At 41.0% G+C, this 15,291-nt stretch overlaps 1 non-coding gene across 1 annotated transcript; it reads left to right on the top strand.

Annotated features, from left to right (window-relative positions):
* Window positions 1-3,166: 3,166 nt before the first annotated feature.
* LOC131154625 (small nucleolar RNA R71) lies at window positions 3,167-3,272 on the top strand. The gene has a single exon (XR_009136542.1). It is a non-coding gene; the product is annotated as a small nucleolar RNA R71 (small nucleolar RNA).
* Window positions 3,273-15,291: the final 12,019 nt, after the last annotated feature.

The raw sequence follows: 15,291 nt of genomic DNA, 5'->3' as shown, positions 1-15,291 counted from the left end.
GCACCCGCAGGGTTCCCCGTTCAACACCTTGTAAACAACATCGCCCCGAGCAAAACTTCAGTATTTCTTTGACTACTACATTTTCTACAACTGTAGGAAAGACAAATACTAAATAAAAGTCTTACCTTGAATTTGGGTTATAGTCCAAGTTAGCTCCACCAACAATCCACTCCAACAAACTTGAAGAGAACTTTCCTAAGAGTGTCGTGGTGGCCTCGGATCGTCGATCCAGTAAGAAACCAACCCAAAATCTTAGAGAGAAGGGAGAAAAATCGAAGAGGAGAGAGAAACATTGTTTTGTATGAAAAATCTGTGCTGAAATCCGGATTTAGGGCTATTTATACACTGGTTTTTGTCAGTGAGACACATCGCTTCATCGACGAGGTCATGAAGAAAGTTCGTTGATGAACACCTATTCCTTGTCGACAAAATTTAGAATTGAAAATAGCCTCTTGGTATCTTCTCATTGACAAGACACGTGTCCCCATCGACGATCCCAATAAGCCACTTCATCAATGAACGCGAAGTGTTCCTTGATGAGGTCTTGCTGTGACCCCTTTATTAATTTTATTTTTCTCCATCTTTTATTATTTAATTATTATAATTCCTTCGGGTCCCTACACAATGTCTATGGCATTCGCACAAATCCCTGTATTCATATATTTTGGCTTAATCAGCTAAATCTCGGAATAATTACTATCGTTCATATGCTCCCATTAACCGGTTAAATTCTAAAAACACAGGTATGATCCACCTTCCATATTTAAATTTAATTTCTAAAATATTTAAAAACACCAATATGATCAAATCCCCGCAATTTAATCTAATTCCAAAATATTCCCAAAAAACTAATTTAATTAAATCACTTCAATTTAACTTAATTCCAAAATATTCTCCAAAAATTCTACTTAATCAAATCCCTGAAGTTTAACTTAATTTTAGGAATATTTTCAAATATCTAATATAATCCAATCCTACAGTTTAATTTAATCCCAAGAATATTTCCAAAAATCTAATATAATACAATCCTACATTTTAATTTAATCCTAGGAATATCACCAAAAATCTAATATAATCAAATATTACAATTTAATAAATAAATACTATAATTTAATCGATTATTTTTTTATTAAAAAAAAACAATAAATATAATTTGTACTCCTCACCTTAACCTTGGAGTGATGCTTAGGATCCCCAAATCAAAAATATGCTCTGATTAACTTGCTAAAGATCAAAGCCAAGACCCTATGGTGGTGTCTAATTGTTAATTTAGATGAATATTGGGGAGAAATTGAAGAGAGAGTGTGGGTTTACCTTATTCAGGAGGGGTGCCTATGATGTTCCTACGACAAATCCACCCCAGTTAAAATGTTGGTGGTTGAATTTAGAACCCAGAGATATTTTCTGTTCTTCGATCGATGCCGATTTTACCGAGAAATAAAGGAGAGAGAAAGTGAGTTGAGGAGAGAGAGAGAGAGAGAGAGAGAGAGAGAGAGAGAGAGAGAGAGAGAGAGAGAGAGAGAGAGAGAGAGAGAGAGAGAGAGAGAGTAGAGAGAATTGACGGAGATGAGAGGCGCAGAAGGCTTCTGTTAATGTAATTCAAATCATCCTGAACTTCCAGGATGATTCTTCTTCTTTCATATATATATATTTATATCTAATGTATATTATATTATTATTATATACATATATATATACATATATACATATTACTTTATCCTTATATTTCTATATACATATATCTATCATATTATTCCTTTAATTAATTCAATTTATTAATAATTAATTAATTTTTTTTTTTTAACATTTCCATGCATATCATTTTCTAGGGCGTTACAAGCCCACTTCACACATGTCCAAGGCCTTCTCTCTAGACTAGAGGTCGAGTCACAAAGAACAAAAATGTTCTCATACTGGTCCTCTAGGCCTGAGATGGAAAGGCTATTAAGTTGAAGTTTGATTGCATCTGAGAGAGCGGTCGACCTTAAATTGATTAAATGTGTGAATCATGGATTCAACATTAGCTTTCTTCTTATACTAGGGGTTTGAGTGAAGAGTTGCATGATATGACACTACAAGGATATAGTGGGGTAATGCTCCATCATTGGAGAGGGCAGGTGTCTCAGTATCAGCTACCGAACTAGAAGAAGGAGGATTTCATGATTAATCTTCAAGTTCTTTTCTCATCTTTTGCCTACCCTTTTCTTGGTCTAATTTCTCCTTGACCCTCTTATTTATCTCTCTACCACTCCAAAAGGTGGTTTCAGCCTGGGCTTGTGTAGTATATGATGAAGTTCCAACAATCAACTCACATCCTACCCCATACTGGCCCTTAGGGTTTACGAGAGGCTGGTTCGATAACTTATCCTCATCTCTCATACTCAAAGAAGTAGCTAGTTGCCCCATAGTGGCTTCTAGCTTGGCAATAGATTTGGAATGAGAGTGGAGTAGTTGCCGATTTACATGGTGATCGGCCTCTATGTCCTTGAGGGTTTTCAACACCGTCTCTTGGAAGGGATCTTACATAGGTTGAGGAGGGGATGGTCGCTAAAAAGATGATGGTCTTGGGGCAGTAACAGGAGGATTTTTAAAGTTTTAATATGGGCGAGGAGATGGAGCATTGGGTGATATTTGAGGTCTTTGGGTTTGGAAACCCAGAGCTTGTGGCCTACAGGAGAAGTTGGGATGTTGCCTCCATCTAAAATTATACATATTGGAGTAGGGGTTGTTTGACGGCCTATCGTACCAATTATGGGTGGAATCTTCTTCCTACACAAGGTCAGGCTGGGAAGGCGCATGTGGGCAATTGTAGCATGTATGTGCGGGGTCTGAGTAGATGACACACACCTTTGCACACGCCATAGGTTGCGGTTACTACCCTAAGGACAAGAACCGATCTAACTTTTGAATGATGGTGTGTAGGGTGGGTGTTAGGTCATGGCCTACCGCCAACTCGTAAACTCCCTTAGATTTGGAAGTGGATGGTTCAGAGGGTTTACAAGTATAAACATTATGCTATTGAGAATTCTCGGCCAGATTCTCAAAGAGAACCCAAGCCTCATTCTCGTGTTTGGAAAGGAAAGTACCTCCACATGATGCATCTACCATCGACCTATCACATTCAGCTAACCCTTTATGAAAGGTATTAAACAATTGCCACTTAGGGACCTGATGGTGTGGGCGTTGATGTAACAGGTCCCTAAAGCGCTCCCAAGTCTTGAAAAATAGTTCCCCACCCATCTGTGAGAAACTAGTGATGTCTCTCCTCAGCTGGTTAGTCTTCCCAATTAGGAAGTACTTTTTCAAGAACTCGTGTTGCATGATAGCTCAGTTGGTCACCGAGTTTGACTCTAAGAACGTCATCCAATATTTGGCCTTATCCTTCGGAGACAACGGGAAAAGCCTAAGGCGGAGAGCATCATCACCAAAATTGTGGATGCGGATGGTGGAACAAATCTCGAGAAACTCATCTAGATGCTTATAAGGATTTTCATTTGAATTCCCATAATAATTGGGAAGCATCGAGATGAAAGAAGTTTTGATCTCAAATTGAGCTGCCTCGACATCCGAGTATCAGATGCAAGACGGCGAGCTATATGCATTAGTTACAAAGTAGTCCCTAAGAGGCCTAAGTGGTTGCTCCACCACCACAGGTTGGCGGGGAGCTTGGGGTTCTAGTATTTGAATAGCGGGAATCAATGAACATTTGGCCATTACTTTAAGTTCATACGACTCTACAAATTCATGATTCGAAGTGGGTTTCTTAAGGGACCTATAGGATCTCTCAATCTCGAGGTTTATGGGAACTAACTCGGGATCCATAGAATGCAAGACCAATATACACACTTGAAGCACACAGAATCAAGACTTCAGAGATAATAAACAAACCTGAAAATAAATAAATAAAGATGAAAATAAAAGGAGAGCAAATAAAAAACACAAGGCAACAATACTCTAAAGTGGAAGTTGGCTTATAACTGTGGCCAAGTCCCTCACAACGGTGCCAAAATTTGGTAGGCTCGCCAAGGCTTGGGTCCTTTGCTGACTTTTTGAGTTTGATCCCTATTTTGATGCTAACAAAGCATCCGTATCTTATGTGTGTACTTAGTTTGTGAACAGATTCATATTTCAGCACACACATAAGGATTAAGGGAAATAGAGGCCAAGATAGATCTTAATGCACATAAACCTAGCATACTTCATGAAGTGAAGAGCAAAAGATCAAGAAGAAGACATTTAATTGTATTGCGTTGCATTTAGTTTATTATTTGGTCTGTAATAATGCATTGCATGCATAATGTGATTGATAAGCTCAGGAAAACCATAAACAAACCCTAGGGACCAACATTTTTCACTGAAAACCTTTTTTCTAAAATGCTAAAATCATATAGGGATTTCAAAATGAATTTAGGGTTAAAACTAGGGCAAAAACAAGATGAAGGTCGACCAACGTTAGATTTTTTAACTTAATTCAAAAGTCTCGACCATAGGGAACTAGACAAGGACCATAATTGACCTTGGGACACAAAATATTTAATGGAAAAATCCCTCACTTAAAAATCATACTCATACATTTAAGGGGAAATTTCATTAAGGTCAAAATCAGGGGCAAAATAGGAATTTCACTTGCCTCGGTTGACCAACCATCGCAAGGTCATTTGACCTTGGTCGATTGAACTGAGAAGTTAACCAAAATCCAAGCTTCGGTCGACCATACCCTTGACATTATAAATGTCTTGGTCGATCGAATCATCATAATCAACATGTTGACTTCGCTTGGTCAACCGTTCTGTTTTGAATGTACCGTCCTAGGTCGATCGAACCATGAACCTCTGACATCCCAACTACTTGGTCGACCAAACCTTGTAGTTCGAATTGGACTTGGTCGATCGAACCTCATGAATGGTCAATCAACCTCTAGCCATGGTCGATCGAACCCACGAAAGGTTCAGAAACACCTTGCTATAGTCGACCAAACCTGTAGTGCAAATTTGCCTCAATCGACTGAACTTATAAAAGTGGTCAATCGAACCTTGCCCTTGATCGACCGAACCTCTCTGTTTTAGCAAATTTAATCGTGGTAATTGGGGTTAAAATTTGATTAAACATTTATAATTATTCCTGTTATGTCCCCAACAATCATATTTTTCCCAATATCTATATATACCCCCTTAGAACTCATAATTAAGCAATTGATTAGCCCAAAAATTCTCTCAAAGTATATACTTAATTTTTATTCTCTTTTATTATTCTTTTGATAAATCTTACAGGAGAGCATTGTTTTTTAGCATTCATTTGGGCATTTATTTTTTACAAACCATTTAACTCTCTTTTCATTCTTCATTAGAAAAATCTATTTTGGAAGAGAGGTTTTATTTAGGGCATTTTTATTCAAAGCATTTACTCTCAATATTCATACTTTGAATATCATTCTGTTTTAGAGTAAGCTTCTTAAATCTCCCATATATTTTATTGATAAATCTTATTGGGAGAAAATTTATATTGGTTATTTTGAAAGACTTGAGCACAAATATTTTGTGCTAGGAAAGTCTTATTGCAATCGTGCTTACACACACACACACACACACACACACACACATATATTATTTTTGCAAGTTCATTTGAAAGCAAAAACCTTTGCTTCCCTTAAGCTTTGTTTTGAAAAATCATTTTTGGGGAAATTTATAGGTTATTGAGAAGAGCCTTGAGCATATTTTAAACAATAATATCTTTGCTCGAAAGGTCTCTTACTCTTGGTATTGAGAAAACTATTTTTCACACTTTAATCTTTATTGAAAAATATTGTTAAGTGAAAAATACACACACTCACATTGAGCTTCATTCCATATCATAAGTGAGGGCATTATGCTTTAATTTTTGTACACATCTACTTAATTTAGAAGCATCTTTGTTGTATGAAAATATTTTATTGATTATCTATTGTATTCCCGACGGGTTGTTAGAAGAGGGAGACTAACCCTATGAATAGTCCCGAATTGCTCAAACCCAGTTAGGTGAGCACCAGACTAGTTCAGACCCGGTTAAGAGAATTAGGTGCACCATCCTAATAAGGTGTTGTAATCGATGTCGCTCCACCCGCAAGTGAGCTTTAGTAGAATCCCCTTACTTGTGAGCTTGAGGCGGGAACGTAGGCAGTATTGGCCGAACCTCGATAACATATCTGGTGTCAGACAAGAGTTTAGTTTAGGATGTTATTCTGCGTAATCTATGTTCAGTGAGTTTACCATACTAAACTAACTGGAACCCAGCTAAACAATCGAAAAAGTCGTTCGATGGCACAAAGTAGCAAGGGTGCACCAGCCGTCCAGAGCACGGTCAGGAACTGGAGTATACTCTATCACAATGACCATGAGAACCTATGTGGGAGACTATAGCCTAATACGTGTACCTGGTTGAAGCAATAGAGGTACTAATCTTGTCACTAAACATCATCACAATCCAAAAAAATAAATGAAAGTAGTAAAAAGATCATCCCTTTTATATTCAGATCGTCTATCACTAACGTCGAAAGATATCAGAGAGTGATCATGTAAGATACGTGGATAACACATGAATGCCACCGGTTGTCACAAGCCATCAAAAACTTCATGCACACACCGAAATAGGAATTGAAAACTATGCAACTCCTAACCTAACTTGGCTCTAAATGACATCTTAAGTCTATCACTAACCTAAGAGAGGCCAAAGAGGAACCCAAAGCTCGTGTTCATAGCAAATACTTATAGCCTCTATAGTTTACAAGGTTTTTTTTTCACAATTTAGGAAAGTTTATAGCATATCTCGCGTAAAAGATCGTCGTTGTTGACCAAGTCGCCCCTATGTCTTACTTGTACACGCCTTGGTTGAGACTTGCGGGAAATTAGGAATTCAAATCTTCAATATCTTCGACTGTGTCATGCATCAGGGTCTTGCTGGTCGACTTGATCGTTGAGACTTGCAGGATCTCGATCTTAAGGAAATCTTAAGACCTCAACATAGTCGTCCCTCTAAATGACATCTTAAGTCTATCACTAACCTAAGAGAGGCCAAAGAGGAACCCAAAGCTCGTGTTCATAGCAAATACTTATAGCCTCTATAGTTTACAAGGTTTTTTTTTTCACAATTTAGGAAAGTTTATAGCATATCTCGCGTAAAAGATCGTCGTTGTTGACCAAGTCGCCCCTATGTCTTACTTGTACACGCCTTGGTTGAGACTTGCGGGAAATTAGGAATTCAAATCTTCAATATCTTCGACTGTGTCATGCATCAGGGTCTTGCTGGTCGACTTGATGGTTGAGACTTGCAGGATCTCGATCTTAAGGAAATCTTAAGACCTCAACATAGTCGTCCCTCTAGGTCTCTTGGTTGAACACTTCATTGAAGCTCTCGGTAATTTTGATCTCAGTTCTTGTAAGAACCTGAATTGTGATAAATAGATTTAAATAAATAAGAGAGGACCAAATTGGAAATTTGGCACATTTCGTCGAGGAAGCCAAATTTCGTCGATGAAGCCTTTGTTCTTCTCGTCGACGAAATTCAAAGACTCGTCGATGAGGAGAAGCTGAGGAGTTTTAGAAATCGAGAATATCAGGATTCATCGATGAGGCCATCGATTCGTCAACGAAGTCAGTGAAAGATTCGTCGACGAGAACACCATTTTGTCAATGAAGTTGCCTGGGTCAAGGGGCTATAAATATCATTTTCCTTTACTTCCTCACTAAGAAACTCAAAACTTATCTCTCTCCCTCTCTCTAAAACTCTCTCTACACACTCTCTCTCTCTCTAGATTTCTTCGTCGATCGTTCACGGAATCAGAAATCTGAAGTTACCACGAGGATCATGGAAGGATTCTTTACAACTTCTATGGATCGGAATCTCATTTCGGAGATTTTTGGGTTTCAGTGTAAAATCGAGGTAAGGCTCGATTTTCAATTCTGATCCAGTAGTTTTATAGGTAATAGTGTTGTGAACATATTCTGTACTATGATTTGTAGGTTTTGAAACTCAGTTCGCTGTTTAGGGGCCTTGTAGTTCGGGATTTGCTTTTCGGTGAAAATGTAAGGGGAACTATGTTTATATTGGTTATTTTTGAAATTGGACTCGGTGGAACTGTGGTCCTCGGTCCCGTGTGTGTTTTGGCTACTCATTTGAGGGAATCTAACGGGGAAAACTATGGGTTTTTCATTATTACAGTTTTGGGAAAAAGGGGGCGACGGGCAGCATCCCTGGTGATGAAAACCTATGTATATGTTGATTTATACTTTGTTATTAGGATGGTCATGCCTTGACTTTTTTTAAACTTTATTTGTTTGGAAAACCATGATTTGAATTACCAAGTGGGTGTGGTTTGTTTGGTTATATGAGCATGCATGTGTGTGTGATATGTTGACATGTAGTAGGAACTGGGTTTCAAAATTGTTCCAGGTACTGAGAGTGTCCAGCTCTATATCTGAGGGCATGAGCCTAATCCTGCAGATCAGGCCGAAGGGTGTGAATCCACCAGTTAGCATCGGTACGATGCCATGGAAGTCAGGGACTAGCCATGTGCCGGTGGCGCCGTGCTTCGCGAGTTGGCCAGACCAACGCTAAATTGTCACGGATTGGCTTTGGGCCGAAGGGTGTGACGACACCAGGATTGCTAATCATGTGTTGTGTGTGCGTGTATGCACTGTGTAAATTAGTACTTGATTGCATTCAACTACGTGTATGTTGCATCATGATAATACTCAAATGCCACACACTGATATAACCTATGTTCTTCCTTACTAAGAGGTGTCTCACCCCTGCCATACGTACATTTTTACAGGTCCTTCGAGTAACTGGAACTAGCGTCCTGGTGTTGGGAGCGTAGTGACCGGTGTACTGGGTTTAGCGCTTAGGTAAGTGCTAGGACTGTAATTTTGGTGGGTTGCCATTTTAAGGTGTTTGGGCACCTATTTGTACATTTGTGATAGAGCCATGTCTTGCTTTTGTATAGACTCTGGTAGGGTACTTCATATGTGTATATAGATGACCTTTTTTTGCTGCGCATATGTTGTGATTGGATGTGTTTAGGGTGCCTGGGAACCCCACGGGGGCGGACCCTCATCCATTGTATTGTATCTTTGGATGTTTTTATCAGATACAGGGACAAGTTAGTTACATTTTCACCCTTGGGTCCCATTTCAGGGTTCGGGGCGTGACAGCTTGGTATCAGATCTAACCAAGTTACTAGATCTTGTAGAGTTGGTTAGGCTTAGTTATGAGTATATACCAGAGTATAGGATGTGGATATGGGTAGAGTTGGTTGAGGGTTGTTCGGTTGCTAGACTAGGATTTGTCGACGGTATTCCATGTTTTTCCTAGGATAATGATTCCAGTAAAAGCAGGGCAAATCATTAATGACTTTCGTGTCGGTGTGATAGGACAGACCTAGACCTGGCAGGAAGTAGTTAACACAATTAGTGTAGATCATGGTGTTAACTATATGTGTTGTAGGGATACTGATAGATTCCTATTGTGCTGCAGAATGGAACCCAAGGATAATAACCTGGGAAGTGGCTCCGAGGAGACTGCAAGTGATGAGTCTCCTTTTGTTCCTCGAGGTTTGACGAGGCTAGTGTTACAGGAGATCGGGCAGAGTGTGAGGAGACGCGAGCACTCTCCTACTACTGCGTGGTGCACCATTGAGAGGTTCACACATATGCATCCTTCGACGTTCTCTGGAGGACCTGACCCGACAATAGCAGAGGATTGGGTGGAGAATACTAAGAGGATCTTGGAGGTCCTGCACTGCATGGATAGGTAGCGAGTCCTTTATGCCACCTTCCAACTATCTGGGGAGGTGGGTCGATGGTGGACTGCAGTGAATCTGTTGGAGAAGCAGAGAGCTGGTCCTAAGGAGATAACATGGAGCCATTTCAAGGAGGTTTTCTTTGACAGATACTACCCAGCTTCCGTACGTGATGCAAAGGCAGATGAGTTTTTTGCGCCGACTCAGGGGAGTTTGACGGTGTAGGGGTATGCGGCTCGGCACATAGTTGTCCCGCTTTGCACCATGTATGCAAGTATGAGACGACTCAGAGGTTCGAGAAGGGTTTGAGGAAGGATATCCGCAGACTGGTGGGTATGCTTCAGATCTGCGAGTTCTCGGTGTTGGTGGATAAAGCCACTGTGATCGATACTGGTATCTGAGAGGACAAGGCGAATCAAGAATCGAGGAAGAGGACAGTACCTTCTGGTTCTTAGACAGGATCTCGTTAGGGATCATGGAAGAAAAGGAACAAGGGCTCAGGCTACCGTCAGAATATCGAGCGCCAAGATTCTCAGGGGAGTTAGACTAGTGGTCGTTGTACCAGGTGCCACAGGTGGCACGAGGGTGAGTGCCGATCATTTGAGAGTAATTGCTACAACTGTGGCCAGCCAAGTCATATAGATCGTGATTATTAAGCACCGAGGCGAGATGTGCCTGCATTCAGTGGGAACCGAGGGAGCAATCAGATACCTCGGGATACCATTTAGATGAATACAGCTCCGACCAAAGTATACTCTCTTACTCCAGCGGACGCTGACCATGCAGGTAACGTAGTGATAGGTACCTTATTATTGCTTTCGAATAAAGTTTCTATTTTTTTTTATTTGGGTGCAACCACCCATTCTTTTGTGTCTGTGAATTTTTTGGGACGATGTGGGGTTAAGACTCGAGGCATGAATGAGGTGTTAGCTGTTACTACGCCATCTGGGAGTGTAAATTTATGTAAGAAGATGTTGGTAGACTGCCCAGTGGAAATTCAAGGAAAGCTACTACCGGTGAATCTTGTGGTATACGACATGTCGGGGTTCGATATCATTCTGGGGATGGATTGGTTGTTCTCCAGTTATATTGTGATCGACTATCATAGGAAGAGGGTAGTTTTCAGACCTCCTGGGGAGCAGGAGTATGAATTCGTGGGATCGTGTGTGCGTCCAACGCCATAGATTCTGTTGGCACTATAGGTGAGGAGGCTACTCTTAGACGGATGTCAGGGGTACCTAGCTTGTATGAAGGAACCGTCGGGGGAGGAGTTGAGACTTAAGGACATTCGGGTAGTCAGTGAATTCCCAGATGTGTTTCCAGGTGATTTACCCGGTTTACCTCTAGATCGTGAGGTGGAGTTTGCGATAGAGTTGTTGCCTGGTAAGGCACCAATCTTTAAAGCTCCGTACTGGATGGCTCTAGCAGAACTTCGGGAGTTGAAGGAACAAATGTAGAAATTACTGGACAGAGGATTCATTCGACCTAGTGTTTCACCCTGGGGAGCTCCAGTACTGTTTGTGAAGAAGAAGGACGGGTCGATGTAGATGTGCATTGATTACCGTGAGATTAACAAGGTAACTGTGAAAAACCATTATCCTTTACCTCGTATAAATGATCACTTTGACCAGTTATAGGGAACGCAGGTCTTTCAAAGATTGATTTGCGGTCAGGATATCATCTGGTGCGGGTTAAAGCGGAGGATGTAGTGAAGATTGCTTTTTGAACCAGATATAGCCACTACAAATTTTTAGTCATGTCATTTGGGCTGAAAAATGCTCCAGCGGTGTTCATGGATCTAATGAACAGGGTTTTCCATGAGTACCTGGATCGGTTCGTGGTGGCATTCATTGATGACATTCTGGTATACTTGAGCAGTACGGAAGAGTACGTGGAACATTTGAGGTTAGTGCTACAAATTCTACGGGAGAAGAAGTTGTATGCTAAACTGAAGAAGTGTGAATTCAGGTAGAGTCAGATTGCGTTCTTAGGCCATGTGGTTACTGGGGATGGTATATCAGTTGATCCTAGCAAGATTGAAACTGTGGTTGACTGGGTAAGGCCAAAGAATGTGCAGGAGGTTTGGAGTTTTCTAGGACTGGAAGGTTACTATCGTTGGTTCGTAGATGGTTTCTCTAAACTGTCTGGACCTCTGAGTCGATTGACCAGGAAGGGAGTCCAGTTTGAGTGGACTAGTGATTGCGAGTAGTGCTTTCAGGAATTGAAGCACCGACTGGTTATTGCTCTAGTGTTGACCATTCCTTTGGGGAATGGTGGATTTGTGATTTATAGTGACGCATCTCTAAAAGGCCTGGGATGTGTGCTTATGTAGCAAGGTAAGGTAGTGGTGTATGCTTCTCCGCAACTGAAAGAGTATGAGAAGAATTACCCTACGCATGATCTGGAATTGGCTGTTGTTGTGTATGCATTGAAGATCTGGCGATACTATTTGTATGGTGTGCAGTGTGAGATCTTCACTGACCATAAGAGCCTCATGTATTTATTTACACAGAAGGAGTTGAACATGAGGTAGAGGCGGTGGCTAGAGTTGATTAATGACTACAATTGCACGATCAGTTATCACCCGGGGAAGGCTAATGTGGTGGCTGATGCATTGAGTAGGAAGTCAGGGCCTACGGCTGTATCTGCGATTGTAACTCAGTGTCACATCAGACGGGATTTGGAAAGCTCAGGTATAGAGTTGGTGGTGGGTGATCATCAGGCTTATCTTGCTGGTTTGGTTGTCCAACTGACCTTGTTTGAGAGTATAAAAACCACGCAGGCTAGTGATGCAGAGTTGGTCGAGGTTAGGGAAAAGGTACAACAAGGACTAGCTATAGAGTTTAACATCTCTAAGGGGGGGTGTGTTGAGGTTTAGGACCAAACTGTGTGTTTCGAATGATGATGAGATCAGAAGGACGATTCTAGAAGAGGCACATCGTTCTTTGTATACGGTACATCCTGGTAGTACAAAGATGTATTAGGACCTGCGTGAGACCTTCTGGTGGTCTGGTATGAAGAGGCAGATTGATCAGTTTGTGGAGCAATGTCTGACGTGTCAGCAGGTGAAAGTTGAACATTAGAGGTCGGCAGGGTCGTTGCAGCCTTTGCCTATTCAGGTGTGGAAATGGGAGCATATTTCCATGGATTTTGTGACCAGTTTGCCACTAGCGCTTCACGGGAAAAATGCTATTTGGGTAATCGTGGATAGATTGACGAAATCTGCTCCTTTTATACCGATGAAGGTTGGCTATCCTTTGAGTAGGTTAGCAGATTTGTATGTGCATGAGATTGTGAGAATGCACGGAGTACCGGTGTCCATTGTGTCAGATTGAGATCCAAGGTTTACTTCTCGATTCTGGATGAGCTTGCAGGAGGCATTGGGGATGAAGCTTACTTTTAGTATAGCGTTCCACCCCCAGACAGATGGAGAGTCGAAGATGACGATAGAGATTTTGGAAGATATGTTGCGAACTTGTGTGTTAGACTTCGGTGGTAGCTAGATACAGTTTATGTCACTTGTAAAGTTTGCTTATAATAACATCTTCCAGTCTAGTATCGGGATGGCACCTTTCGAGGCTTTGTATGGTCGAAGGTGTTGATCTCCTTTGTGTTGGGATGAGGTTGTGAATGTCAGGTGTTAGGACCTCAACTTGTGCAGCAGGTGTCTGAGAACGTGGGTTTGATTCGGGAGAGGATTAGATCAGTTCAGAGTCAGCAGAAGAGTTACGCAGATGTTCGCCGCCGTGAATTAGAGTTCGAAGTGGGAGGTAAGGTATTTCTGCATATAGCTCCAATGAAAAGGGTGATGAGATTTGGGAGGAAAGGCAAGCTAAGCCCGAGGTATATCGGACCATTTGAGGTACTTGAGCGAGTGGGTCCAGTAGCCTACAGAGTTGCGTTACCTCCAGCACTTTCGAGGGTCCATGATGTGTTTCACGTATCCATGTTGAGGAGGTACATATTGGATCCTTCACATGTTATTAGTTATGATGAGTTTGAAATTAGGGATACTTTAGCATATAAGGAGATACATGTTCAGGTTCTGGACCGTAAAGTTCAGAAACTTCGTACCAGAGAAATACCGTTAGTGAAGGTATTGTGGTGAAACCACGAGGTTGAGGAGGCTTCTTGGGAACTGGAAACAGAAATACGTCGAAAGTATTCATAGTTTTTTTGAGCACTTGTACATGATCCTACTGTGGGTTGGGATAGGTGGTTAGTTGTCGGAAGTGTGTGTGTATTGTGAACTCCTGAGACTGTTGTATATGTAACCACGGTATTCCTCCACCATAAGTGAGGGTATGTATATGTATGTGTATGATGGGGCGACACTGTAGTGGTCGCCAGTTTTCTCTAGATTTATGTCTACGTATTCGTTTGTATGAATGAGTTGTGAATGAGAGATGGCAAATTTCAAGGATGAAATTTTTGTAAGGAGGGGAGATTGTAAGAACCCGAACAGTGATAAATGGATTTAAATAAATAAGAGAGGGGCAAATTGGGAATTTGGCAAATTTCGTCGATGAAGCCAGATTTCGTCGACGAAACCTTTGTTCTTCTCGTTGACGAAATTTAGAGACTCGTTGACGAGGAGAAGCCGATGAGTTTTGGAAATCAGGAATATCAAGATTCGTCGATGAGGCCATCGATTCGTCAATGAATTCAGTGAAAGATTCGTTGAAGAGAACACCATTTCGTCGACGAAGTTGCCCAGGTCAAGGGGCTATAAATATCATTTTCCTTTACTTCCTCACTAAGAAACTCAAAACTTATCTCTCTCTCTCTCTAAAACTCTCTCTACACTCTCTCTCTCTCTCTCTTTCTCTCTCTCTCTCTTTAGATTTCTTCGATGATCGTTCATAGAATCAGAAATCTGAAGTTACCACGAGGATCGTGGAAGGATTCTCTACAACTTTTATGGATCGGAATCTCATTTTGGAGATTTTCGGGTTTCGGCGTACAATCGAGGTAAGGTTCGATTTTCAGTTCCGATCTTGTAGTTTTGTAGGTAATAGTGTTATGAACATATTCTGTACTACGATTTGTAGGTTTTGGTACTCGGTTCGCTGTTTAGGGGCCTTAGAGTTCGGGATTTTCTTTTCGGGGAAAAGGTAAGGATTCACTATGTTTATATTGGTTATTTTTGAAATCGGCTCGGTGGAATTGTGGTCCACAGTCCCGTGTGTGTTTTGACTACTCATTTAGGGGAATCTAACAGGGAAAACTATGGGTTTTTCATTATTACAGTTTTGGAAAAAAGGGGGTGATGGGTTGCATCCCTAGTTTTGATGAAAACCTATGTATATGTTGATTTATACTTTGTTATTGGGATGGTTGTGCCTTGACTTTGTTTAAATTGTATTTGTTTGGAAAACGATGATTTGGATTACCAAATGGGTGTGGTTTGTTTGGTTATATGAGCATGCATGTGTGCGTGATATGTTGAAATGCTAGTAGGAACTAGATTTTGAAATTGTTCCAGGTACTGAGAGTGTCTAGCTCTATATCCGAGGGCG

The sequence above is a fragment of the Malania oleifera genome, chromosome 4, assembly GCF_029873635.1.
Source record: "Malania oleifera isolate guangnan ecotype guangnan chromosome 4, ASM2987363v1, whole genome shotgun sequence".
NCBI lineage: Eukaryota > Viridiplantae > Streptophyta > Magnoliopsida > Santalales > Ximeniaceae > Malania > Malania oleifera.
The sequence above is the reverse complement of the archived record's forward strand: the minus strand, read 5'-3'. Positions and strand labels throughout refer to the sequence as shown.